The 25,590-nt window shown below is 46.5% G+C and overlaps 1 protein-coding gene and 1 long non-coding RNA gene across 2 annotated transcripts in view; one reads left to right on the forward strand and one right to left on the reverse strand.

The window, feature by feature from the left end:
* CCT2 (chaperonin containing TCP1 subunit 2) overlaps positions 1 to 25,590 on the reverse strand; it is a 404,766-nt gene that overhangs the window by 371,449 nt on the left and 7,727 nt on the right. The gene's annotated exons all lie outside the window — the stretch shown is intronic.
* LOC138514116 (uncharacterized) lies at positions 16,822 to 24,997 on the forward strand. The gene is made up of 2 exons (XR_011281874.1): positions 16,822 to 18,581; positions 22,055 to 24,997. It is a non-coding gene; the product is annotated as an uncharacterized lncRNA (long non-coding RNA).

The following is a 25,590-nucleotide window of genomic DNA, read 5'->3' on the forward strand; positions in this document are numbered from 1 at the left end:
GTCCGTTTAGAAAGCAGTCCATCTATTTACTCAAAGAAAAACCGGATACCCCCAGCCCCCCTCTGTCCATGTTATGTTAACTGATTACATTTCTCCTCCATAAACATAAGTGAGGCGTTATAAAGTATTTCAAAAACCGATGTAGTTTATTACACATAAAAAGTGTCTTTGCTGCTCATCACAGCAGATGAGTACTTGGCAATCTTAATTCTGGTTTCTACTGGCAGTTATGGCTATGGCTGTGCAGGACTGGTCTGCCTGTTGATCCAGCCCTTGATTATGTATAGAAGAGGAGAAGAAAAACCCTACCACTAAGGCACATGCCCTGGAAACCCTTTTGAATAGCCAAGAAGTCCAGGCAGCAATATAAATCTGAAAATTGGTTAGATAAATTCCATTGTTTAAGAACACCTTAATAATTAAAAGTGTTTACCATACCATGGGGGTATAGAAGACTAATGCAGTACAGTAGATGAAACACCTGTGCGTCCTGAAGAAGGCCACATGACACCAGGGATGTTGTCTCATTAAAAATGGGGCCGAAACATGTTGACAATCCTATAATACCGGAATAACAACAAGTCGTGTTGTGCATTTCTGCCTTGGAACAGTGGTTGTGTGTAGGAGTTGAGATTAATGCAATAGAGGGTGACTACTCCCCAAAAAAGCTCTTTTATTTTGCCCTGTTTTTCCAATTAATGAACTCCACACTGTTCCTGCTCACCCCACCTAATGTTTTTTGTGTTTTAACATTACTATCACTTGATTTGTGTATGAAGATGTGTGTATTTTATTGAGTAAAAAAAAAATATATATGTGTGTAAAATAAACTACATATGTTTTTGAACTACTTTATAAACGCCTCACTTATGTTTCATGGCGGAGAAACGTAGAAGTGTTGGGTCTGGCCAATCAGTTAACATAACATGGACAGAGAGAGGGGTTAACTGTTTTCTCTCTGAGTATCTAATTCAAATAAATTCCCGCTAAAAAAAAAAAAAAAAATAAAAAAAAAAAAACGGGTCCTCCAAAAACTAAAAAGAGGAAAATACCCAATTTCTTAACTTCCCATCTATTTAGTAGTCGTCTGCTGCAGATCCAAGATGGCCCCCTGTGTGTAGGGAAGTGTGTTCCCTTGCTCTGATGCTGGCTGAGAATAAGCAGGCCCATCTAGGTGTGATTCATCGATAGGCTGGGCACCAGCGAAGGAGGAAGAGCATAGAGTGGGCAAATATTGGTGGCAGATCAGCTCCCTCGCACGCAGTCATTTCGCAGCAGAGTGGGAACGTTGGTGTGGCTGAATCAACAAGGGCGTTGCCTCGTAATGGAGAAGGCGGAAACTGCACCGGAATTAAAGTGTTAAAGTAACATGTGGTGAATGCACTGGTGTGCTAAGGAAATAGACAACCCCAGAATGGCATCAGCGGATGAGAAGTGACAGCGAAAAGGGCCAGTGCACAGCGAATAAGGTGTCTGAAGAATGAATAGCAGCAGCAGCCGTTGGAGACGTGCAGTGATAGTAAGAGACATTGATAGTTACTGCCGGTGAGGAAACACGTGACTGAAGCAAGATAACCCTCCAGACGGCGGGGCACATTGGGAGCCAAACAAGAGCATTGCAAGGTGCTGAAGAAGTGAGGGGCAGGTAATTTCCCCCTCTGGATTGATAGGGTGTGTGAAATTTGCGCTGTGGAGGGAGCCCCCAGCATGTATGTGATAAGTGGCAGCCTGACCTGGGGAGGAGCAGCAGTGGCATATGTTGAAAAAACATAGGAGACGGAGATCTGCTATAACATTGGGAAAGGCAGATGTACAGCTGAAACGGTAATATTGATGCTCACGTTGCATCAATGCTGAAGATAACTAAGGGCGGAATTGAATAGCTAGCAACATGCATGAAACATCAGCACACTCGGTGGTGAAGAGAAGAATTGCAAGACACATTGATTAGTTGGATGGAGGAGGTGCTAACATTGCCGTATTCAAAACTGATAGTTGAAATAGCCACATTAAGTACTCTCTGGTGTTCTTGAGACCTTGGTTCAGGATAAGACATAGCACTGTGGAAGGTGGCAAAATAAAAATAAAAATAAAAAGCCAGCTAGGTTTAAGGCAGAGGTCACTGCAAGGATTACTGGCACAGTATCAAAAAATGGACATGGTATTTCATTAAGAGGCATTGGGCGACAGGGAGTACACAAGTAAAGCCATCTGTGGGATTGGCTTTCTCCCGGAAGGTGCAGTATCTAGGAAGGAAAAGAGGGATGGGGGGGTTGGCGCAATAGTAGTGCAGAGGGACCTGGAACATTATATTCTTAACATGGTGGAGAGGTGGCAAGGTGGGCTTTAAATCCGACAGAAACAGTAACAAGTGGAAGTGATGTGGTTTGAGATTAAGTGAAAGGTGCGATCCGCCAACTTTGATACTAAGTGTCTGTCGCCAGAAGTGGAATAGGGACAGACCAAGACCTAAAGCAACACTGGTAGAAGAGACCCTGCACGGATTATAGGGGAAACTCAATGGGTGTGGTCAGCAGCCCAGGCAGAGAGGATTAATGATGGAAGCAAACTGACATTAGGGCCACTGACTGCATGTATAAAGCCAACAAGGCCCTAATGTCAAAGTCAAAAGACAAGGCTACCCACGCTAAACGTAGGTTACCACCGACGAAACAAGGGCAACTTGAGCAGTGTTGGAAGCAAGGTGGAGAAACTGTCTGACTCGAATAAAAAAAAGCAGTGGGAAAGAAGAGAAAAGAGACGGAACCCAGTCTGGGGACATGGCGTTTAGCAAAGAAGACCTTAAAGAATGTTTGCAGGGGATGGAAGGGAGACTTACAGATAACTTTCAACAGCAATTTACATCACTGCGGGAAGAATTGAGAACCTCTTTGGCGGAAGTCAAGGTGGAATTGAAAGAGCTGGGTGAGAGAGTCGACATCACAGAACAATGCTTGACGGAGACTTCGGAGGAGGTCCGACAAAAGAGTAACTGCTGGCAAGAGTTTCCCACAATTTCTAACTGCAAGCTGAAGATATACAGAACCGATCAAGAAGCGCTAACATTCGTATCAAAGGCTTAAGTGAATCAGTTATGGACGCAGATTTGAAAGTACTGTCCAACAATGTTTTGGGGGTTTGCTGACGGAGGACATAGGGATTGATCGGATCCACAGGGTGGGTCAGAGAAGGAGAGAGTCTGGGGCTAGACCCAAGGACGTTGTGGCCGCTATGTCAGTTCATGCTGTGAAAGAACATTTTACGGCCAGCAAGAGTGGCTGGAGAAGTAGCGATCAATGGCATGCAGATTAAACTATATCAGGACTTGGCGTTGGTAACGCTCCAGAAGCAGAGAGACATATGCCAACTAACAACGGCCTTGCATGCGAAACAGATTGTGTATAAATTGACCTTTCCAATTGAATTGCTATTTACTCTAGAAGGGATACAACATCGCATGACAACAACGTGCTCCGAAGGTTTGGCGTTGCCAAATATAGAAGAGGAAGAAGGGCATGAAGACAGCCGGGTGGGGTTTTCTACTCAAGGAATGTAGAGATGGGATTGGTCGATGGTAAAAGGGAAGAAGGGGGGGGGGAACTGTGGTGCCTATGTGAAAGGTCCCTGAGGTAAGGGTCCAAGAGGTGGGGCCGAGGGGAGACATTCGTTATTTAAGGAGGGGGCAACATTGGTAGCAATAGCTGAGAATTAGCAGATGTAATGGTAGGTCAGGGCGGGGGGCGTGGCTAACTAGCGATGCAAGAGGCTGGGTCGCTCTGGAGCTCCTGTTGATCCGAAAATATCCTGGGCATGCCCGCCCGGCACACCTACTGTATATACCTCCCAAAAAGAGGGTCAGCCATGGGAAAGCGGGCGGCTGTTACGCTCACCTGGTCTCTGCGGAGGCATTGGGGCTCGGTTGCAGCCCTCCCTGAACTTGAATCACCCCTTCAAGCCTCTCCCTCAGTAGAAAAGCCGTGAGCGTGGTACGTGGTGATTCTGCTCCTGCGTGGAGATAAGAGTGTGTGAGTGTGTCAATCTAAGATTGTTGTACCTCTCGAACCCTTCACCCCAAAGTAGGGTTTCTGTGAGCATACGCCGGCCCATAAAGCTCACCTGTGAATTATGGAAGATAAGCTCTCCGTCCTGCTACTTCTGGCAGGAGCACATCGAATGGGATCCAGTTCCTTCACTGATCCCTGATAAGGATTAGTCCAGTCCAGCTGCGACTATGCTTCTTATGATTGCCAAGTCTTTTTTGAGCTCTTGTGATGCTGTTCGTTCCGTTTAATGTCTTTATATGTTGCTCCTATTTATGCCCGCAATAATGTCTCTTCTGTTTTCTTCCCTTAGATGGAAATGCGGCCTCAATGCAGCTGTGAGACGCGAGACGCGGCCAGAAGATGGATGCTACCGCAATGTTCAACAGCAGGTAAGTGATGCTTTAAGAAAAAGCACGAAGTATGGCGAAGCGCAACCTTAAACGGACTGTTTTTCCGATGTCTAACCTGGTCTTCCGTTTTTCCTTGCAGGCGCTGCTGTCAACGATGGAGTGTGTCGTGCTGCGTTGCCAAAATGAAGATTTCGGCGTTCCGGAAAGTGTAAAGATGAATACTTGGTTCGTCGAAGAGATGTACAGGTAAGAACAGCTTCCCCCGGTTGGTAAGTATGCTGGCAGGAAGCAGGATGTCCAGGAAGCAGGATCTTCAAAAGGCAAGTCTGACCTCAGGCGACAGTGAGCGTTACACTGCTTGCAAGTGCAGAACACCACGAAGCGTCTGTCTTGAGGATCGGGGCAGCTTATATAGCAGAGTTCATGGGCACGCCCATTGGGCCTGCTTACCAGCCACACCCTGCCACTCGTAGAGAGCACGTGCGAAGGCAATCCATTAGCAGCCACACCCAAGAATGCACTTGGGTTTGCTTAATGGAATGTACAAGGTTAATGCATCTGAAGTGCTATGTCCATAATAAAATCTTGCTATTAAAAGGATGTTCTTTGTTCAGGACCCTGGCGCCAAAGGCGCCAGAACAGTGTCCACCCAGGTCTGTTCATGCGACCCCTGCATGCCTGTGCCCCTGACTTCATGACCATGACAGCAGCACACAACGCGCTATGCTGGGACCTGAACCGTATCATGTGGAAAGAAAAATAGATGCGCGACCTCTATGAATGCCCAGTCAAAATGGCCACCCAACTGGACAAAGGACCCGGACGTGCTGAATCCAGAGGGCGAGGCGACGAAACTGCAAGCATACAACACAGAGATATGAGAGCGGGAGGGTGCCCATCAGGGAGAACAGAAGCGCAGCAAAAGGAAATGTCTGCTGATAGAAAGCTCCCGCTACATGAAGACCGGACGAAAGAACAGAGTCACGACCCGGAGATCTGCGTAGCACGAAGCCACCTCAAGGATTATCTGATCCGCATGAGACGGTGTGCCCACAGTGCGGGCACCGGCAACTCAGGGGAACCAAATCACATCAGCTGGGCTGATAACGCGGAGACCACCCACGGATGGGATGGCTTCTTGGCTAGTGCTAATTAGGCACAACACAGCCCACGGACGGGTCACAAAAACTAACGAGGATAGCACGGAGCCTACAACAAAGGGCAAAACGGGGAAGGACGAGGCGGCGGACCGCCAAATCATATGGGGACAGCAAAACACGCACCACAAAGCATAGTTGGGAAGTGGGACGCTGAAATGACGAACGGCGGCCCAGCTCAGCTATGGATGCAGTGCTACGGAAGCACATGCATGAGAGCCCAAGACAGTGGTGCGAGTATCCGGAACACCGGCAGAGGCTGCCCCACGAATGACACAGTCAGTGCCCCACAGAGGATGTAGGATGCTGCGGGGATAAATGTGCAATAGACCACGAACTAACGAGGCGCCCAGAACCTGGTACAGACAAAGATGAAAGCTGCATAGAACTACACCCTGTAACATATGAGAGCAACAATTAATGCTGGCAGGGAGGGATAACCCTCAGAGCAAGGCAGTATACGAGTAGAATCCAAGCCCAGGAGGTACACCCCCTGAACAGTAACCCAGACGAGGTTACAAAAGGAAGAGGACCCTAATACTAGTGATGAGCACCTAACCATCATGCACCATAGGAGCATCATTATCTGCAGATGCACCTCGTCCCCCCGACTGCGCAGCTGGGAGCCCCCAAACAGAATCAAGCACTGGGCAGGCCGGTGCAAGTCCTCATAACGGATACTCAGACCCCAACCACCCTAAGTGGCGATGCCTGGAGATACTGGGATGGCATCCAGACTGCCCAAGACAAAAGGGAAGCAATCCGCAATGGAGGACTTTACTAAAACGCCACAGTCAACACAGGGGGCCAGTAGTAAAGAAAGGAACTTGCAAACGGACACAGCACCAGCACGCAGTGATCAGCAGATCTTGGAGTCGATGGCAGACCTAAAGGTAGCATTGGAAACAAAACTAGAGGCAGCCAGGACTAACCTCAAGGAGTCTCTAAAATTTAAAATTGATGCAGTGCAAGTGGACGTATTGTGACAGGACGTAAGGGCAGTAGCGGAACGCACGGACGAGTTGGAGAAAAGTCAAATCAAATACAACTGCCTGCGCGACAAACGCTTTGGAGATCCACATACTGCGTCAACAAGTGAGCAACTTGGAAAATAGAGCGGACGATGCTGAAGGGCGGGCCCGAAGAAACATACGCATCGTGGGGCCTCCCAGAAGGCGAGGAAGGATCAAACCCTACATTGAGGCTATGCTACTGCAAGAAATCGAAGAAGGGCACTTACCCAAGGATTTGCGGTGGAGCGAGCACACCGAGCCCTTGCAAGGAGGCCTGCGCTAGGAGTCCCCCCCCCGCCCCAGGCCGATCATTGCCAATATATTAAACTATCAGGACAGAGAAAAATCCTAGAATACTTCCGAAAAGGGGGCACAATATGAAGGAAATCCGCATCAATCACGGCGTACCCGGACTACACACTGGTGCAGAGACGGTGACTAAACTATGGGACAGTGAAGAGAAGACTGCGCGAAGCAGGGTATAAATACATGTTGATGTACCTGGCGAAACTAAAAGTATTCCACAGAAACAGGGCACTGTTCTTTGAGACCCCGGGAGAGGCTACGGAGTGGTTGGATGCACAGAACTGCCCATCTGGGACAGACGACTAGCAGGAAAGCACAATGGACAAGTGAGGCAATGTTTCCAGAGGGCGAGGTGCTGTATAAAGTACGACATTGGGACTGGACTATAGATCTGTACAAACAGTAGCGGGATGATGAGCTATGTCGTGAGCTGTAGGACATGGACGGGCAGGGCATTGAGTAGCATAAATGCGGGAGATAGAGAAGCCAAACTCACACCCCATTAGATAGGTTAGTTGGGTTGCCGGTAGTGCGGTAACCCCCTGCTGTGTTCCTAGCATCGGCGTAGCCAGGATACGACTAAATGCGGGGTCGCCTGAGATCCAGGGATGTAGCTGGGCAACAGTTGGGGACAGGGAGGGGAGTGGGGAGTTTGCAGTGGAATTTGTTAGGGAACGAGCTTACATTCACGTGCTGCTGCGCATTATGCGGAAGACAAGGGAGGACAGAGGCGGGACAGGATATGGATAAGTGATGGGAGACCTTAAGATAGCAACCTGGAATGGCAGGGGGACTCAATAGCTATTTGAAGAGGAAGATCATGATGTATCGGAGGAGAAAAAATAGATGGCCCTATTACAGGAAACCCTATTACAGGAAACCCTATTACAGGAAACCCACCTCACGAAAGAAAAACAGAAGGGGATAGAGAAAAAAAATGGAAGGGGACCACTATAGGGGCAATGTATTCGGTATATGCTAGAGGGTAATTACTGGATTGCACCACACATACCCTTCCAGTTATTGCAGTCCACAGTGGAGCCAGATGGGAGGTTGGTGGCAATACAGGGATTGCTAGAAAATAGAGGTGTGTATCATTAACACAAATGCCCCGAACCAAGATAAAGTAGCCTACTTCAAGGCCCTGTACAGCAAAGTCAGCCCGTACTGGGGGTGGCGGAGGTGCAGGGTATATGTGGGCGCGGTTATATGGGGGGGGGTGGTGATTTTAACTGCATGCCGGACCCCAGGGTGGACAGATCAGACAGGAAACTAGACAAGCCTACCCCTGCCGCCAAAACCTTGAGGACCCTTTTGGGAGACTTTCAGCTGGAAGATATATGGAGGCTGCACCACCCACATGAGACATTACTCACATTACTCAGCCCCACAAAACTTTTACACACAGCTAGAATATAGGTTTTCTACCCCAGAATTGACTGGGGAGATGGGACCCTCGCTTTGCATTCCGACCGCACTATCAGACCACTCACCACTGATCCTAATATGGCAATACTTGCCTCCCAGAGCTAAGACTCCAACGTGGCGGCTTATAGCCGAAGCAATGAAAGATAGTGTTCAGAGGGGACCTGAGGGAAGAAATTGTAGAATATTTTGAAAATAACACTGGAAGCATAAAATAGGCTGGCACTCTGTGGGAGGCATTTAAGGTGGTGGTGAGAGGGGGTTAGGGGGAAAATCGGCTATATCCAAATCCAAGGGGCTCCAAGGAGGTATAATACAGGAGCTACAAAAAGCATAAGTGAAGCTAGAAGCAATCATGAGTAGAGGAGATATCTCCCAGGAGGACGCTGAAGCCATGAGTCAATCACAGCAAGAATGTGGTGGGCACTGGGGGAGATTATGCAACTTAAACTATAAGAAATATACAGGCAGGGATAAGCCGGGAAGGCTGCTTGCATGGCTATATAAAAATGAGACGCCCAGACCAGCGATCAGAGCGATAAAGGGGTAGAATGGCCAAATATTGGATACCCAAGAGAGTGTGAATGGCGGGTTTCTTAAATTCTATCAACAATTATACAGAAACACTGAAGGGGGTGACGGGAGCGAGATAGGGGAGACATGATCTGTTTACCTAAACTGAGCACAGAAGAGAGAGACCCTAGGTGCCCCAATTACACTGGAGGAACTAGAACAGTGGTTAAGCAGTTACCTACTACCAAGGCCCCGGGAGCGGACGGACTCACCAGTGAGTTTTACAAAAACCATACAGGATGGAAGTGCTCCCCCCGTTATTGGCAATGTTGAATGAGGCTTGGGAGAAAGGGAGACTGCCGGAATCCCTGAGAGAGGCAATAATTATTCTGCTTCTCAAACCTAATAAGTCGAGCATGGACTGCGGGTCGTATATCTCACTATCTATGCTAAACCAGGGCAGCAAGATACTCACAGCGGTGTCGGCAAACAGATTGAGACAGATCATAAGCAAACTTATACATCCGGATCAGACCGGATACGTTCCGCATAGAAGCGTATCCGACAATCACAGAAGGCTCCACCGCGTCATAGAACAAACAGAAGGGGACACACGAAGTGGCAACTGTTTCACAGGACGCGGTGAAAGCCTTCAACTCTGTTAGATGACCTTGGTGGATAGCAGCCCTGAAAGAATATGCAATAGGGCCTGGGTATCTGAAGTGGGTGAAACTGTTGTATAGCTCACCACTAGCCAGAGTCAAGACGGGAGCGATAATTTCAGATAAGTGGCAACTCAGCAGGGGCACCAGACAAGGCTGCCCATGGTCCCTGATGCTGTACATTCTTGCACTGGAACCCCTAGCGATATATGAGACAACAATATGAGGGGGTAAGGATCTACATGAAGGGGGGCTGCACCTAATATCCCTGTATGCGGATGACATGCTGCTGTACCTGAGGTCGAGTAGATTTCGCCTGGGGAGAAATAAAGGGATCCCGCAAGAAAACCTACCAGTATTACAAATGCCCTGGGAGACCAGAACTTTTTTGGGATTGACATGTATCATATGGTAGAAGATGAACAGAAGCATAATACAGAAAAAGCAGTGGCAAATATTAACAGCATGAGGTTCTGGGCTAAACTCCCCCTGGCCATAGTAGGGAGGGTGGCGCTGTTGAAGATGGTCATATTGCCTAGGCTGTTACATGATACCCAAGCGTTTCTTTGGTAAACTTCAGATTTTGGGTAGAGGTTTTATTTGGCACAATACCAGGAATAGGATAGCCTTGTGGAAACTGCAGAACAAGTATGACAAAGGTGCCATAAAATTGCCTAACTCTGAGATCTACCATCTGGCCAGTCAACTACAGTATGTGGCCAAGTGGCTAACGGAAGACACCAGCAGAGTCCAGATTGTTGAGGTCTGAATGTGCCCCGTTTTTTCCTGAAAGAATGGATATGGCTGTCCAAATCAGAGCTAAAAGGCTGATTGAGGCTGCTAGAAATGGGATGGAAGATAAGGCGCAAGGCATGTCAGACCATGGAGAACCCAATTCCGTGCTCTCCGCAGGTGCCGTTACTGGGAGTGGATGAGCAACTGAGGAAGACTATTCGCAAGCACTGGGAACCAGTGGGCACTGCAAAATTGAGAGATGTATGGCGAGATGGTAAGGTAGTGGAATTCAAGGCACTAGTGGAAGAAGCTGGTGTACACCTGGTGCAATATATTACTTACACTAGATTGGTACGGCGGGTGAGTCATGGTCCGAAATAGTGCTAGAAGACCAACCAGACGCGGCCATAGAAACAATTTATGATATCTCGGAAAGGGGGCATGAGGTATCATGGATTTATGAACTGTTGATGTCCAGGGTAAAGGAAGTGACCCAGCTGAGACGGGACTGGGAGGACGACGCTAGGGAACCAATGCATGACGGGCTTTGGGAAAGAGCTCAGAGGTACCATAAAAAAAAAAAAAAAAAAAGTCCAGGAATGCGAGGCTACAACAGATCCAGCTATATGTAACCCATAGGGCGTACATGACCCCTCAAAGGATCGCCCGATTCAAGAGCACAGAGACACAAACACGTCCCAGATGTGGGGAAGTGAACACTGGGATGATACATATGCTCTGGGCATGCCCGGAAATTGGGAAGTTCTGGGGTAGAGTTACCCACTGCTTAACTAAGAAGGGAATCAAGCTAGATGTGGACATGCATGGTGGGGGGAAATTCATTAGACCGCGTAACCTGAAACACGTGAGCAAACTTAAGGACCTGGCTTACATATTGGCCAAGCGCAGAATAGCTATGGGTTGGAAAGCGTGCCATAGACCCAAGATCATAATCTCCAGAAATGGGCTGAAGCTGAAATGGCAGTATGGAACGAAGCGGCCAACGGGGGGGGGGGGGGGGAGAGGATGAGGAGGCGGGAACCTGGATGGCCTGGAGACATTTAGTGGCCACACTACCTGTGTCCACCCAGGCCTGCCCAAGTGAACATGACGCTTCTGGGAGCACAGTAGGGGGGTTGCCCCCAGAGGAATTATAGCAAAGGGCGTAGTGGAGTAGGCTCGGGTGGGGGGGGGGGTAAAAGGGATGGCAGTGGTCAATTCACGATAATGTACATGATGTATTAAGGTCCTACTGTCGGGTTTGTTTGTTGATTGGAGGTTGTAGAAATGTATAAAAACTTTTTTTTTTGGAACTCTAGGGAGGTGGTAGGAAACTTCCTGCTGGGAGTATTCCCAGGATCTATATCAGGCCTTAGCTTGGGGTTTTTGTCCTGAGGTTACCATAGGATCAAAGGCCTGGGAAGGTGGGGAAGGCAGAGAAGGAGGTGGGGTGAAATATCGGACAGAAGGAAATGGCAGTGATATTTAAGGTGGGAAGGTTTACAGTCACAGGCGGACTTCTTTGTGTGAAAAACATTCAAACTATTATCACATATGTTGGGGTTTGAACTCCCTGATTAAACGGAGGAAAGTAGAGATGGTAATTAAAATAGAAAATGTGGACATCATAATGTTGCAAGAGACGCATATTAGAAAGGGGACAAGGCGCTGGGGCGATTTCGAAGGTTTGATTAAATATACCAATCTATGCGGTGGGTGGGGGGGGGGTAAGAGACTCTGGGTGTTCTGATTGGAGTTAAGAATTCATTACAGGCAACGGTGCAGAGTCAGAAAGTAAACCCAGAAGGTAGATCTTTGTTTGTACAGCTGCAGTGATAACTTTAGCCATTGTGTATGTGCCAAAATACGGGCCAGGTACCGTTTATACTGGATGTTTTGAGCAAACTGGAAGACTTTGCCAAAGGTAACATAATATTCACGGGGGATTTTAATATGGCTAAGGTGGATAGGACTCGGGGTGGGGGGGGGGGGGGAACACAAGACAACCCTTGCGAGCATTGAAGAGAGGTCTTGGGAATTTAACTTTGCGGATGTGTGGAGGATGAGAAAGGGAGAAGATAAAGGGATATACTTGTCGCATGTTTACCATTCTCATTCTCCATCAAGAATAGACTATGTGTGGGTAACCAGAGCATTGTTGGGGGGGAGGTGAAAGTTGAATTGGGATCAATAGCATTATCGGATCATGCCCCTCCGATTGCTCAGTTTAGGGACATTGGTCCATGAGCGTGGGCATATCCTAGAGATCTTATATAGGACGAGGTAATAGCTAAGGAGATTTGGTTTAAAATAGAGAAATATTTTGTCATAAACACCTCTCATGAGGTGTCCCCAGAGGTCACAGGGGATGCGGTTATTCGGGGTGAACTTATAGCACTTAAAGTACAGCGGGAGAAGATGAGGGCCAAGCTGGAATTATTAGAATCACAAGTGGCGGGATTCAGATAGCTATTGGCAAACAGATTAAAAGTGGTGACCAGTCAGCTAAATTTATGAAGAACTAGAAATGCTGAGAGGTCCTTGTTGATAATGAAGCAGCAATGCCATATCCGGGCTAATAAGGCAGACAGGCTGTTGATGCTGCAAAATTAATACAACAAATAACTCAGTCTGACGAGACCATGGTTAAGGAAACTGGACAGATAACGCAAGCATTTGATCAATATTATGAGACATATGCATCAGATTATCTGGAGGATGGGGAGATTAAAGAGTATTGGAATGAGATCGGCTTATATAAAATAACTCCAGACAAGCGGGATGACTTGGATAAGGAAATAACAGAGGAAGAAGTGATAAAGGCCATAAAGGCTCTGCCAATAAATAGGACTCGGGGACCGGATGGATTCCCGGCAAGGTTTTATAAGAAGTATGTTAAGCAAAGTTGAAGGAACTATTTAATGTAATAGGGAATAAAGGGGCAGTGACGTTAGTGTCGGAAGCTAAGGTAGTGGTATTTGGTAAACCTGGGAATTATCTGACGAGATGGTCCATATGGATTAATGAAGGCAAACAAAGTGCCAATCAGGATTTAAAATTTGTAGACAAACCTCTGATGTTAGAAGAGTTGTTATACTAGAAAAGGTTCAAATTAAACAAATCCCTGCTGTCATTTCGCTAGACACCGAAAAGGCGATGATCGGGTAGAATGGCCTTTTTTTGTTTGAAGTGATGGGGCAAATGGGTATGGGAGCTAAATTTGTTTAAATGGTATGCCAACTACCAATATCCTTCGTTGCGATTGGTGATTAATAAACAGATTTCAGAATAAGTAGCGGTACTTGCCAGGGATGCCCACTTTCGTCTTGCTTATAGGCTATATATATTTGGAACCTAAGTAAAATTAGGGCGAGAGAGGAAATACAGGGTATCAGGTCTGGGAGTGGGGTTCATAAAATCACGGCTTTCACAGGCGATATGTTGCTGCAGCACCCTAGAAAGTCGATACCAGCTTTATTGGAGAAATTGAACGGGTGACAGGGCTGAAGGTTAATATGGGGAAGTCAGAACTTTTTGGAACTAGGTTCATCTCCAAATCAGAAGGAGTTACTGTTCACCATTCATAAGAGCCGGATACTTATATAAAATACTTGGGGGTTAATATTCCAAGGACGGTTTCCCAGTTGTATGAATGCAATTACCCACAAGTGTTACAGAAGGTGAAAAAAGATCTGGGGAGATGGAATCCGTTGCAAATATCATGGTTAGAACGGATAATCACAATTAAGATGGTGACTCTTCCCAGATTGTTATACAAGGTTCCTAGGTCACATTTTAAAGAACTATATAAAGAAATTAGGAGATATATTTGGCGGAATAAGGCGCCGAGAGTGGCCTTTCATGTCTTAACAGCCTCTAGAGAAAATGGGGGGAATGGTTTACCGCATTTAGAAAAATATTTCGAACCTGCGCAACTACAGATACTCTGGGAATGGCTTAAGGGTGATTTCAGGAAACCAATGGGTACAAATGGATCAAGCAGTGGCAGGCTGCCCACTAGAAGGGATCTTATGGTTGAAACAACAAGATAGACCCACAAATGTTAGGGCTATCCGTGTATTGTCTGTGGTTATAGATGTGTGGGACCTCCTGTTCGATAAAGATGCCCTATCCACATGCCCATCACCATTTACCCCAATTTGAGAATCCACAATTCCACCCAGGGATGGTGAGGGGGATCATTTAAGCAATGGCAAAGGTGGGCTGTAAAATGCTGGGAGATATGGTGCAGGGCAGGGCCTTAATTATGTTTGACTGTAAAAGTATGGGGCGCGAGGAAAGAGATAGGCTGGAATATTGCCAACTACAACATTGGTTAACCAGCCCATAGGTGAGGGAGCTTACGTTATTCGATAAATTCATTACCACCCATTCAGGGAATAGATAAATTGAGTCTGGGCTCTATGCAATCCTTTTGAGGAGCGATACATGCACAGGTGGGAGAAAACGGGAGGGGGCAGACTTACCGAAGGAATATTGGACACTTCTATGGAAAAACATCCCTAAGCTAACGCTTGCCATACATGGTACAGGGTTATGTATCAATGGCACTACACGCCTGAGAAACGTCATACAATGTTCCCTGCCTCTTCGGAGGAATGTTGGCGGGGGTTTGGACAGCAGGGCGATTGGTGGCATATTGGGTGGGATTGCCCAAGATTGGGAGTTTTGGGGGAAGATTACGCAACAGGTAAGGAAATCCCCCTCCCCTCCCCCCAAGCAGACAAATGGTCTCCTAAAGTGTTGTGGCTTATTTGACCCAGACAATAACTTACTTACTAAAATGCAGTTCAAGGCCTTTTGATGGTGATCGCAACGCGATTAGTTATAGCAGCTGCCTGGAAGCAGAAGCTGCTGCCAGGGATTCGGGAACAGCCGATTAAACTGTAGGGGCTTGTAGCCTTGGAGTGGATGTCATAATTTACAAGGAGAACGGGGAAACTGTCAGCAGGACTGGGCAGCGGTGCTGAATTATCTTAATGAGGATTTTGTGCAACAATGGTGTCCGCATAATTTGAGGATCTTGATTATGTAATTGAAATTGAGTGACTATAATGTGAAAGTGTACAATGCGAAGACTTGTCTGGCTGTTAGAGGGTGGGGTGAATAATCTTCATTTGAAAATTGTTAATAAAAATATTTTTTTTAAAGATAGTCTGCCATCTAAAAATGCACAGCTGTAAATCCAGCATTTTTCAAGCACGACCTAAAAACACTTCCCAGCACTCAATCTCAGGGGGAAAAATGAAAAACCTTATTCAAACAATATTTAAAAGATAAAAACCATGGGGATGTACAAGGGCACCATGATTCCTGTATAAGAAATCAACCACACGTTCTGCCCCTCTGCAGAACTTCATCAGGTTAGCTACATTTCATTGTAGGGTTTCTTTTATTTCCATATAGATCACATTACTCTACTATCACATTATGTAGATAGTTACCCATTTAATATACCACAATATGGTGGCCATCTTGTAATAGGTTGACATCCTGGTCCAAGAATGAGTCAATACACTTGTACATTTAAGTGTCTGCACTAGGTTATAATTGTATTTAATTTAAGCACTAATATATATATATATATATATATATATATATATAGTCTGTGATGCACCTTCAGTTGAGATGTCGAGTAGTCATGGCTATTCTTTCCATTAGCCAAGGTTACAGAAAACTGTTGTGTTGCAAACTCAGTCCCTAGACCCCATCCAAATTTCACAGTGTCTCTTGCCTCCCACGCCACCACTAGCCTGATACCATTTGCATGTCTGACCTGCAAAGGTTTCTTTCTGCGTTTCATTTTCTGATACCCTTGGCTTTTGCCGCAGCCATCTCTCGCATAGATTTACCCACCCCCACGGATGGTGGCGGTTTCATATCAACTACCAGTTTCTTGGTAAGTTACCCGAGATGCAACTATCTTTTTTTGGCAAAGGCCCTTTGCAAACAGCCATTTAAAAAAATGACTGAACGGAATAACCTCCAAAAAGGCCTCAAGTCAACACTTTGAGCCCTCGTACCCGTTTCAACACCTTCCAGCAGTTTCAGGTGTGTGGTCCGGCAAAAATTTACCTTTTTTGTCTATGGGAAAATGAATGGCAACTGTTTTTTCTGTTTTCTTAATAACTTTACGAATCATGCCCACAATTTGTAGTCGGGGGGCGTACCTGTTATCTTCAGAATTTCAACCAAAAAAGGGGGATTTGGAGGGGGGAGGGAGGCCTGCCTCCCTTTAACTCTCCATGCCGACCCCTCATATACTGGCTTGGTAGCTGCTCCCACGACCCTTCCCTGGCACCAAAAAGGGGGTAATTCGGAGGTGGATATCCTAGGGAACAACCACAGCAAATCTGCAGCAGCTGGGTGCCCTGCTGCCGATGTTACAAGGCCCGTTGATCTGAGGACCCGTGGCCGAGGTGAGGTTTGAGACGCCCGGCTGCGGCCCCCTCTTTGGTGGCACGGGTTGAGCAGTACAACCCAGTGGGGCCAGCTGTCGCTTGTGCTGGAGACCCTGTGACCTGCAGAGTGAACAGGAGGCCCGGCACTGAGGGAGAGGGCCGGACACCCCCAGGGCAGGCAGGTGCAGAGGAAGAGGAGGCGGACACGCCATTGCTGGAGGAAATCAACTAGAACCCGGTAGAGGCAGGTGAGCAGCGCGGGCACGGCGAACGTGGAAAAGTGAGCCGCGGCCACTGCCCTCCGCCCCCACCGCTGCAACTAAAATGAGGGACACAAACAGCACGCATTTGGCACATACAACCTCGAAATATCCCAACACACACCAGGCATAGTGACGGTGAGACCTGCAACTGTACCAGACAAGGGCTCACAAGAACAGGAGAGGCCCGGCCCCAAGTGACCCTCAGACATGCTGAGGGGGAGGCCCCGTTGTGGATCTACGGTGGTGCCAAGGCAAGAAGACAGCTTACTAGAACCTGCAGCCATGAAAAAAGGCAGGGCGTAAAAAAGAAGCAAAATAAAATAGAAGCATTTGTGGAAGCCCAGCAGATCCCAGGCTGAGACTACCCCAGATGCCCAGACAGCGCCAGACTTGAGGTACCAGGACCCCAGTGAAGAGGGAAAATGGAGACCAAATCCATGCCCCCGCACCCCAAGCACCCCAGCGCACCCAGGGGTGACAAATATGCTGAAACACACCCACTTCACCAACAGTGCAACTTCTATGCTACATTAGAATCAATGCTGCAATATCAGAATCTACAAACACAAAAATCCCTGTTTAAAGCCTTGCAAATGCCTATATGAACTAACATGGACTAAATGCACAGTGTAAAGCTATGTTTCAGGAAAATTACAGCTAAGTTCATTTCACTCACTGAACACTGAACACTGGCTGCGGGAGCCTTATCAACATTCCTCGCAAAAGAAGTCCGACCTGCCAAAGCCGCAAATTCAAGATAAAACTACTTTCTGCAGACAGACATTTTTTAATTATCCACAAATGCGAGTAAATCACGGCAACCCAGTGTGTTTTTTTTTTCTTTCTGGGAAAGAAAGACATTTTCTCAAGGACACGCACAACATTGAAACATAATTTGTAACAAGCCAGAACCAGGTGCGAACTGCTTGTCCAGCTAAAAAGTTATGGGAACAAAGTCACATTGCAACATGATTAGAATTAGGTAAGGGGGGCTGGCACAGCTAAATCAACCCACTGACGCAGGAGGTAAATATCCAATTATCAGGCTCTCTATAAGTGCTACATATGTAACCCACCACTCTGCAGCCAATAACAGGAGGAGATAGGTTTCTGGGAGCTGATCCAATTTTGTGAGGTCAGCCTGCAGTGTGATTATAAAACTTACTTGCAAGACAGCCCCGGGGGAGACGGCGCCTGAACTCACGATGCTTTTCTTTGGCTTTTTTCTCTTCTCTGTGCTTAGAAATAAAGCAGTTTGAAACATGTTGCTGCCTGCTTGGAACTCTGTTGCATTTCTGGGGGCCATATGGGAGGTGTTGGGGCCTCCCATAGCTGGTGAGGATATGGCTGCTGGCCCCCCACTGCCCTGGGGGTGGGGGGGGATCCAGCTTCTCCCCGACAAGTTGGTGCCCTCTGTGAGGCTCATTGCTCATTGTAACATGGGTAATTGAGCTCTGCCTGCGCAAGCCCTGTGATGGACTGAGCTCCCTGCCGCCGACTCAAGGAAGCTGTGAGACCCTCGCCTGCACCTGAAGACCACCGGAAAAACGCGTAACCGGCTAAAGGCTTCGGGGGCCACTTGGAAATACCCCGCTTGAGGGCAGGTGAGAGCCCTGCAGGAGAAGGGGTCCGGTGAAGCGCATTGAGGGAGTGTCCAGCAGTGGTGCAATTGCCAGTGCAGCATAGGAAAATGTAAGTAAACAAGCAACATGGGCTCTGAGGGGGGGAAATGTTTAAAGTAGAAATGTTAAAGTGTTTTTTTTAAAATTTTTTTTTTTTTTTTTTGTTTTTAGGGAGGGATTGTAAATTGGGTGGTGGGTGATTGTACATTGTCACAAAATTCAGCGCATTGGTATTGATCGGCACGTGAATTGTAGTTGGGACTGGGGTGGTGGCAGTGGTCCCTTCTTGTGTTTTTGAGCATATTGGGTGGGGTAGTGACTCCCTACACATAGAACAGGAGTGCCGCGCTGATTGGTCTAGAACAGGAGTGCCGCGCTGATTGGTCTAGAACAGGATTGCCGCGCTGATTGGTCTGGATGGTGATTTCATGTACGGGTCTGGATTTCCTATGAATTGACGTTATAGATCAATGAGTAGATGAGGTTCCCTGCTAATTGAGCGTTTTAGTTCAGTGAGTGGATGATGTTTTCCCGCAGGAGGTAGCTAGATTGTTCCCGAAGTGCGGAAGATAGTTGGCTGGTTAAGGTCCCCTGGTGAGGAGCGTATCATGCACTAGGCGACGCGGTGTGTGCAGTTCAATTATAAGAGTTTATTGTGGTTTACCTTGTTCCAGTTGAGACAGGAAGACAGCTGTGGGGATTGTGGGGTTTTATTTTGGGATTTTTTGTGGGGTTGGGAGAAATGGGTTATTTTTCTGTGTATGCACATTTGTCTTTTCATTTGCATTGTGTGTTTAGTTTGGTGACGTCACCTTCAGATTGATGCATAAGGACACAAAGTTTTGATGGTGAGGAGATAGTGGTGTGGTTTTGGAGAATAGGTGACCCAGAGGCGGTGTGTGGAAGACACATGCGCAAGATTGTGGGGGTGTGCCGGAGAAGGCAATGGTTTGGTGAAGATGGATTGCACGTGGAGTGCACTGGCTAAGGTGCGGAGCAAAGAAGGCTCACAGAAGTTGAAAAAATGTTCAATTATCTTCTAACTTTTGCTCCCTGAACAGCGGACTACCGAAATTTTCGAATTGAATAGAGGTAAAATGTATCACACAATACAGAAATGACTCCCCTTCACTTGTTGTGTAGCACACAGCTTCCATGCTGAAATAAGTCAGTAAAACATAGTGTGCAAAGATTAAAAAGTACTGAAGGTAAATTAAAAAGACCATGGCTGCTCATAGGCGGCTTCTCCAGAAGCGTGCAGCAATCGCTAAGGACACACATACACAGCACTTACACGGGAATAGCTTTAAAAGCACATGTGCAGCAATAGCTAAGGACACACATACACAGCACTTACACGGGAATAGCTTTAAAAGCACATGTGCAGCAATAGCTAAGGACACACATACACAGCACTTACACGGGAATAGCTTTAAAAGCACATGGCTACAGTTGAACTGTGTGCACGAAGGAAAAGGAAAATGCGAGGGGTCAGCTGATGTTGAAAAAACACGAGCAGAGGGAAGAGGGGACTCACCCTTCTGAACCTCCGGGAGTGTAATATTTGATGACACAGGGGCAGAGAAAGGCAGATGAGGACAAGTAGGCACAAAATAAATTATTTAAGCATGTGATGGGAGGGGCAGTTAAAAACAGCTTCAACACACACGCACAAGAATCACAATAGCAGTGTCAACAATCACCACAATATGCACCGCCCATGTGGGGAGGATACATGGGGCAGGATGGGATCATTTCAGCAGACACCACAAGCACCAATGCAGGTACTCTCACCACTACATGTACAGACACAACAAATGACAGCACCACTACCCCAGGACTGACTAGAATGACAACACAGGGGCACTGCACAGCAGCCAGCACCCATACAGAACACTGACACAATAGCAATGGTACCGGTTACATGACTAGGTGGGGTCTTCCTGATGGGGAACAAATGTTTCAAAGGACATAGATTGACATTATACCGCTAATAGGACAGCCCAAGACAAACTTGATTTGACTCACTCTGCCACACACACTCATGCTCCGCTTCACCGACAGAGCGGGCGAGACGCGCGCCGACACACACACTCACGCACACTCAATAATGCAGAGGACAATTGCATAGGGGTGGTGATAGGTATCAAAACATTTTCTTTTCTGGGTGACAGTGGGGCGACTAGGCCATGCATTAGGGAAGAGACATTTGTGACATCATGAGCAATGTGGATATGACCACCTTATTAACAGAGAAATACATAACTTGTCAAACACCAGGCATACACATGTTGAAAGTAAGGAAGATTGTTTAAGAATAATGGGGGTGCACGGTATAGAGGGGGGTGCATAATGATAGCGCATCACAAGAGAGTACATTTAGCTACATCCTTGAGCACACATCTTTCAGTGAGGAGACTGGGCTCAGGAATACACGATTAACACAGAACAATCAAATGAGACACACAAGATGGAAGAAAGTGCACTTGAGGGGGGAGGCCTACATTTCATTGACAGTTCACCACAGGAGGAGAGAAATAGGGGTAAAGGGTGGATGATCCATGTTCCCAACAGAATTAATTTGGCAACAAAATAACAGTGCAAGTGGTACTGCCACTAGCGCTTTTGAAAATAACACTGGCACAAATGCATTAGCCAACACACATAGGGAAAGAGGTCATTGCTGCACGAACTGGAGCATAATGGTTGTATTAAAATTTGAGAGCAGATATTGGGGGGAGAAATATATATTGTTTAAATGTAACCATAATTAGAAATATATATTGTTTAAATGTAACAGTAATTACAGTAGTGGAGTAATAAAATACTAGACTAAACGAGTAATTAACAGAGTAGGTAAGCTTTAAAAAGTGGACATGGGGTGGGATAGAGAGAATGGGAGCAAATTGGTAGCGGATTTCATTAGTACCAGCTTAAAGTGCCTGCAGTTAGTACCAGCTTAAAGTGCCTGCAGTTCACTGCGAGGCACGCCCTGAGAAGTGTGAGAGGAGCCATAGAAAAAAATAAATAAATAAATAAATAAAAAAAAAAAAAGATTTTAAAACCCTGCGATTATCTTAACTAAGTAACATGGTGCACTTAATTTAGAAACACAGCCACCCCATGTGACAAATTTACCACCCTGATGTTTCCCTATTTAGCTTGTCAGTGCCTGATGCCCCACGGGACAAAGGCACGCACTATAAATAACTTATAACAAAAGCACAGTAAATACAAAGATCCAAAGGCCCAGTTGTACACTAGCACCCAAATTGCATATATATGATCCAAGTGTGTAATGAGTATCTTCACAAAAATTAAGTGCCTACCCATTTTCTGGGTACATTCCGAATTGTGTAATAATTTACAGTCAGACCGCCATTGAACGCCACCAGGTGGTGACAGGATGGTGCATAGGTGTACCATTGGCTCCTCCCACTAGGACACTGAATAGTGTGAGAGTAGTGCAGAGAGGTTAGGTCAAGAAATTGAAGAATATGTAAATTCTCAGGTCTCAAGCGCTTCCATTTCATTTCTCGCCAGATACAAAGGACCCAGGGCAGGCCTGAAGACAACGGACAACCAACACCCAATGGCTATGGACTACAGTGGGACATTTTCCCCTCCTGACAGACTTTGTCAGAAGTGTAAGGCGTCAAGCCCTACAAAGCGGTGGCCACCCTGGCAACGAGGGAGCAACGATCAACAGGGCCAACGCAAGAGATTTTCATGAACTGCAAAATAGCACGAACTCTCCCGAGTTAGGGAAACATGGCCATCCCATGGTCCAACGCACACTAGCAACTAGAATAGGGACTGACACACGCATTTCCAAAGTTTAATTGAGTTTCATATTACATTTTGTGCACCTACAGCTGTAACACTGTTTTGTTTCTTCTCTTTTCCCCGCACATGCAGGTTGTTGCGTATGTATGCTGTTAGAAATGTGTAGGAAATTTCATTAATGTTATCTTCCATTAGAAACTGTGAGGTCCACTGAGTAAAACATTGTGAAGTATTCCCCACTCAATTGCCCACCCTATCAAGAACCTCAGACCCCTTAGAGCATGTTTCCCTGAAGTATATTTCCTTGCTTGCATTGAATAAACAGCCCAAGATTTTCCCTACCCATATTGAGAAATTTTGAAAACACGAAATGTCCAGGGGAAGGTTTGATTTTTGCCCTTAGTGATTGTTTAGTTCGCGGAGCTTGATGTTACTAACATGTACTAACGTATTAACGCTTTTCTTGCGATTTTCAGGCGGGCAACTTTATCATCCCATCAGCTGCAAGGACCCAGCAGCGTAAGTGGTTATGGGCACGCAAATAAGGACTTTTACCTTCACGATGGAACTATTAATGATGAACGAAATTATGGGGGTGGTACTTTGAAAATTAGTTGTAATAATGAGCATTACCGCTGTATCCCCTGCTAACATTCCCTAACCTAAGCAGGAACAGTTACGGCGTCAGTGGGTAAGGAAAAGCTGCTGCTAAACTAAGGAGAGTTAAAGGCAGACACAAGGGGAGTAAAACATACACATAACACACATATCAGAAGTGACCAACAACATGCACACATGTACAAAATTGGTAGGGACACCACTGGAGAGAGCTGTCCTGACTGTTCTTTAACATATGCCGGAAGAGAATTGATTACAACAGAAATTACTACAGCAGAGCACGACGCCCATGTATGACAAGGTGCGAAGAAGATTGCAAGGGAAAACAGCAACATTGAGATTGAAAAAATAAATAAATAAATAAATAAATAAATAATATGGTCACTGAAGAAGGACGTATACTGTTAAGGTACCAACGTTATGTTACCAGCACAACAGTGACAAGAAGTGGACAATCATGCTGGATGAAAGAAGGTTGAGAGAAGTTGCGAGATGAGAGCAGGAACATCACTGCTTATGGACTACTATTGAGCACATGCATCCAAAGGTCAAGAGAAACTACCACTGAATTGGGGAGGAGAGTGTTCATTGGAGCGCATCAGCATGCCCTTGTTGGTGATGACCAAGGAAGAGGTGAAGAGTGACACATTCACCAAGGTGGAAAACAACGGAAGAAGAGAAACAGACAGAGAAGTAAAAAGAGGGGGGAATTACTTCTCGAGCGAGAAAGAAGAATGAGTGGGTGCAGTACCAGCATACCAAAGAATGATCAGCAAAAAATTCATCTGAAAAGAGAAAGAAAAGAACTAGCTAGTGCTTGCATGGTGATGGATGACATCATGACTGCCTGGTTGCTTGAAGGTGATAACGGAAGGACGAGTACCGAGCACAGCACCATTTTGCAAGATAGAGATACATTGCAAAAGAACAACAGAAGAAGTTATCGGAATGCAAATAAGAGACATGGTGAAAGGAAGAGCCGGACTAAGATAGCGGTGCGCAACATGGTTCCAGCAGTAATAAAGGTGGCCACTCCCTGTGATCAGAGGAAGTACGAAGGGGAGTGAGTGTGGTGGAACACAGAAGGGGAACACTCCTATATGTACTGTTGATCAACAACAATGCAGAAAATTATGGACACTTCAAGGAATTGGCAAAGATATGCAGACCGGAAGGAGGTGAATGTTGCTTGGTGGTGTGGTCGACAAAGTCGACCAGAGGGGGGACTGAAGAGGGAAAATGGAGACCAAATCCATGCCCCCGCACCCCAAGCACCCCAGCGCACCCATGGGTGACAAATATGCTGAAACACACCCACTTCACCAACAGTGCAACTTCTATGCTACATTAGAATCAATGCTGCAATATCAGAATCTACAAACACAAAAATCCCTGTTTAAAGCCTTGCAAATGCCTATATGAACTAACATGGACTAAATGCACAGTGTAAAGCTATGTTTCAGGAAAATTACAGCTAAGTTCATTTCACTCACTGAACACTGAACACTGGCTGCGGGAGCCTTATCAACATTCCTCGCAAAAGAAGTCCGACCTGCCAAAGCCGCAAATTCAAGATAAAACTACTTTCTGCAGACAGACATTTTTTAATTATCCACAAATGCGAGTAAATCACGGCAACCCAGTGTGTTTTTTTTTTCTTTCTGGGAAAGAAAGACATTTTCTCAAGGACACGCACAACATTGAAACATAATTTGTAACAAGCCAGAACCAGGTGCGAACTGCTTGTCCAGCTAAAAAGTTATGGGAACAAAGTCACATTGCAACATGATTAGAATTAGGTAAGGGGGGCTGGCACAGCTAAATCAACCCACTGACGCAGGAGGTAAATATCCAATTATCAGGCTCTCTATAAGTGCTACATATGTAACCCACCACTCTGCAGCCAATAACAGGAGGAGATAGGTTTCTGGGAGCTGATCCAATTTTGTGAGGTCAGCCTGCAGTGTGATTATAAAACTTACTTGCAAGACAGCCCCGGGGGAGACGGCGCCTGAACTCACGATGCTTTTCTTTGGCTTTTTTCTCTTCTCTGTGCTTAGAAATAAAGCAGTTTGAAACATGTTGCTGCCTGCTTGGAACTCTGTTGCATTTCTGGGGGCCATATGGGAGGTGTTGGGGCCTCCCATAGCTGGTGAGGATATGGCTGCTGGCCCCCCACTGCCCTGGGGGTGGGGGGGGATCCAGCTTCTCCCCGACACCAGCATGCAAGCTGGCTTCTCCAACATGACAGACAAGCTGGATGGCATCACAACTAATATCAACATTCTCAATGGCAAGATGGAGAGGGTGTCCGCGTGAGTGACAAAGGCCGAAACACAGATCGGGTCAACAGAAGATATGGTCATGCACTCAAGACCCAGGTGGCGGACATGGCCAAAGACCTGAAAAGAGCCCTCTCAAAGTATGACGACCTAGAGTTGCGGTCCATGAGAAGCAACAAACATAGTCGGTCTGCCCGAGGGGTTTGGACACAGCCCAATGGCAGTGGCAGTGGAGAATCTACTTAAGTACATGCTGGGCGAAAATAGCTTCTCCTCCAGGTTTGTGATTGATTAACGCCATCAGTGATAACAAGCCCGGGAGCCCCGCCTCGAGGGGTCAGTGCTGCGCCTAGCTAGAGAGAGGGGCGCGCTACAATATGAGAACACATTACA

This window comes from Ambystoma mexicanum, chromosome 12, assembly GCF_040938575.1.
Source record: "Ambystoma mexicanum isolate Mex_15411 chromosome 12, UKY_AmexF1_1, whole genome shotgun sequence".
Lineage (NCBI taxonomy): Eukaryota > Metazoa > Chordata > Amphibia > Caudata > Ambystomatidae > Ambystoma > Ambystoma mexicanum.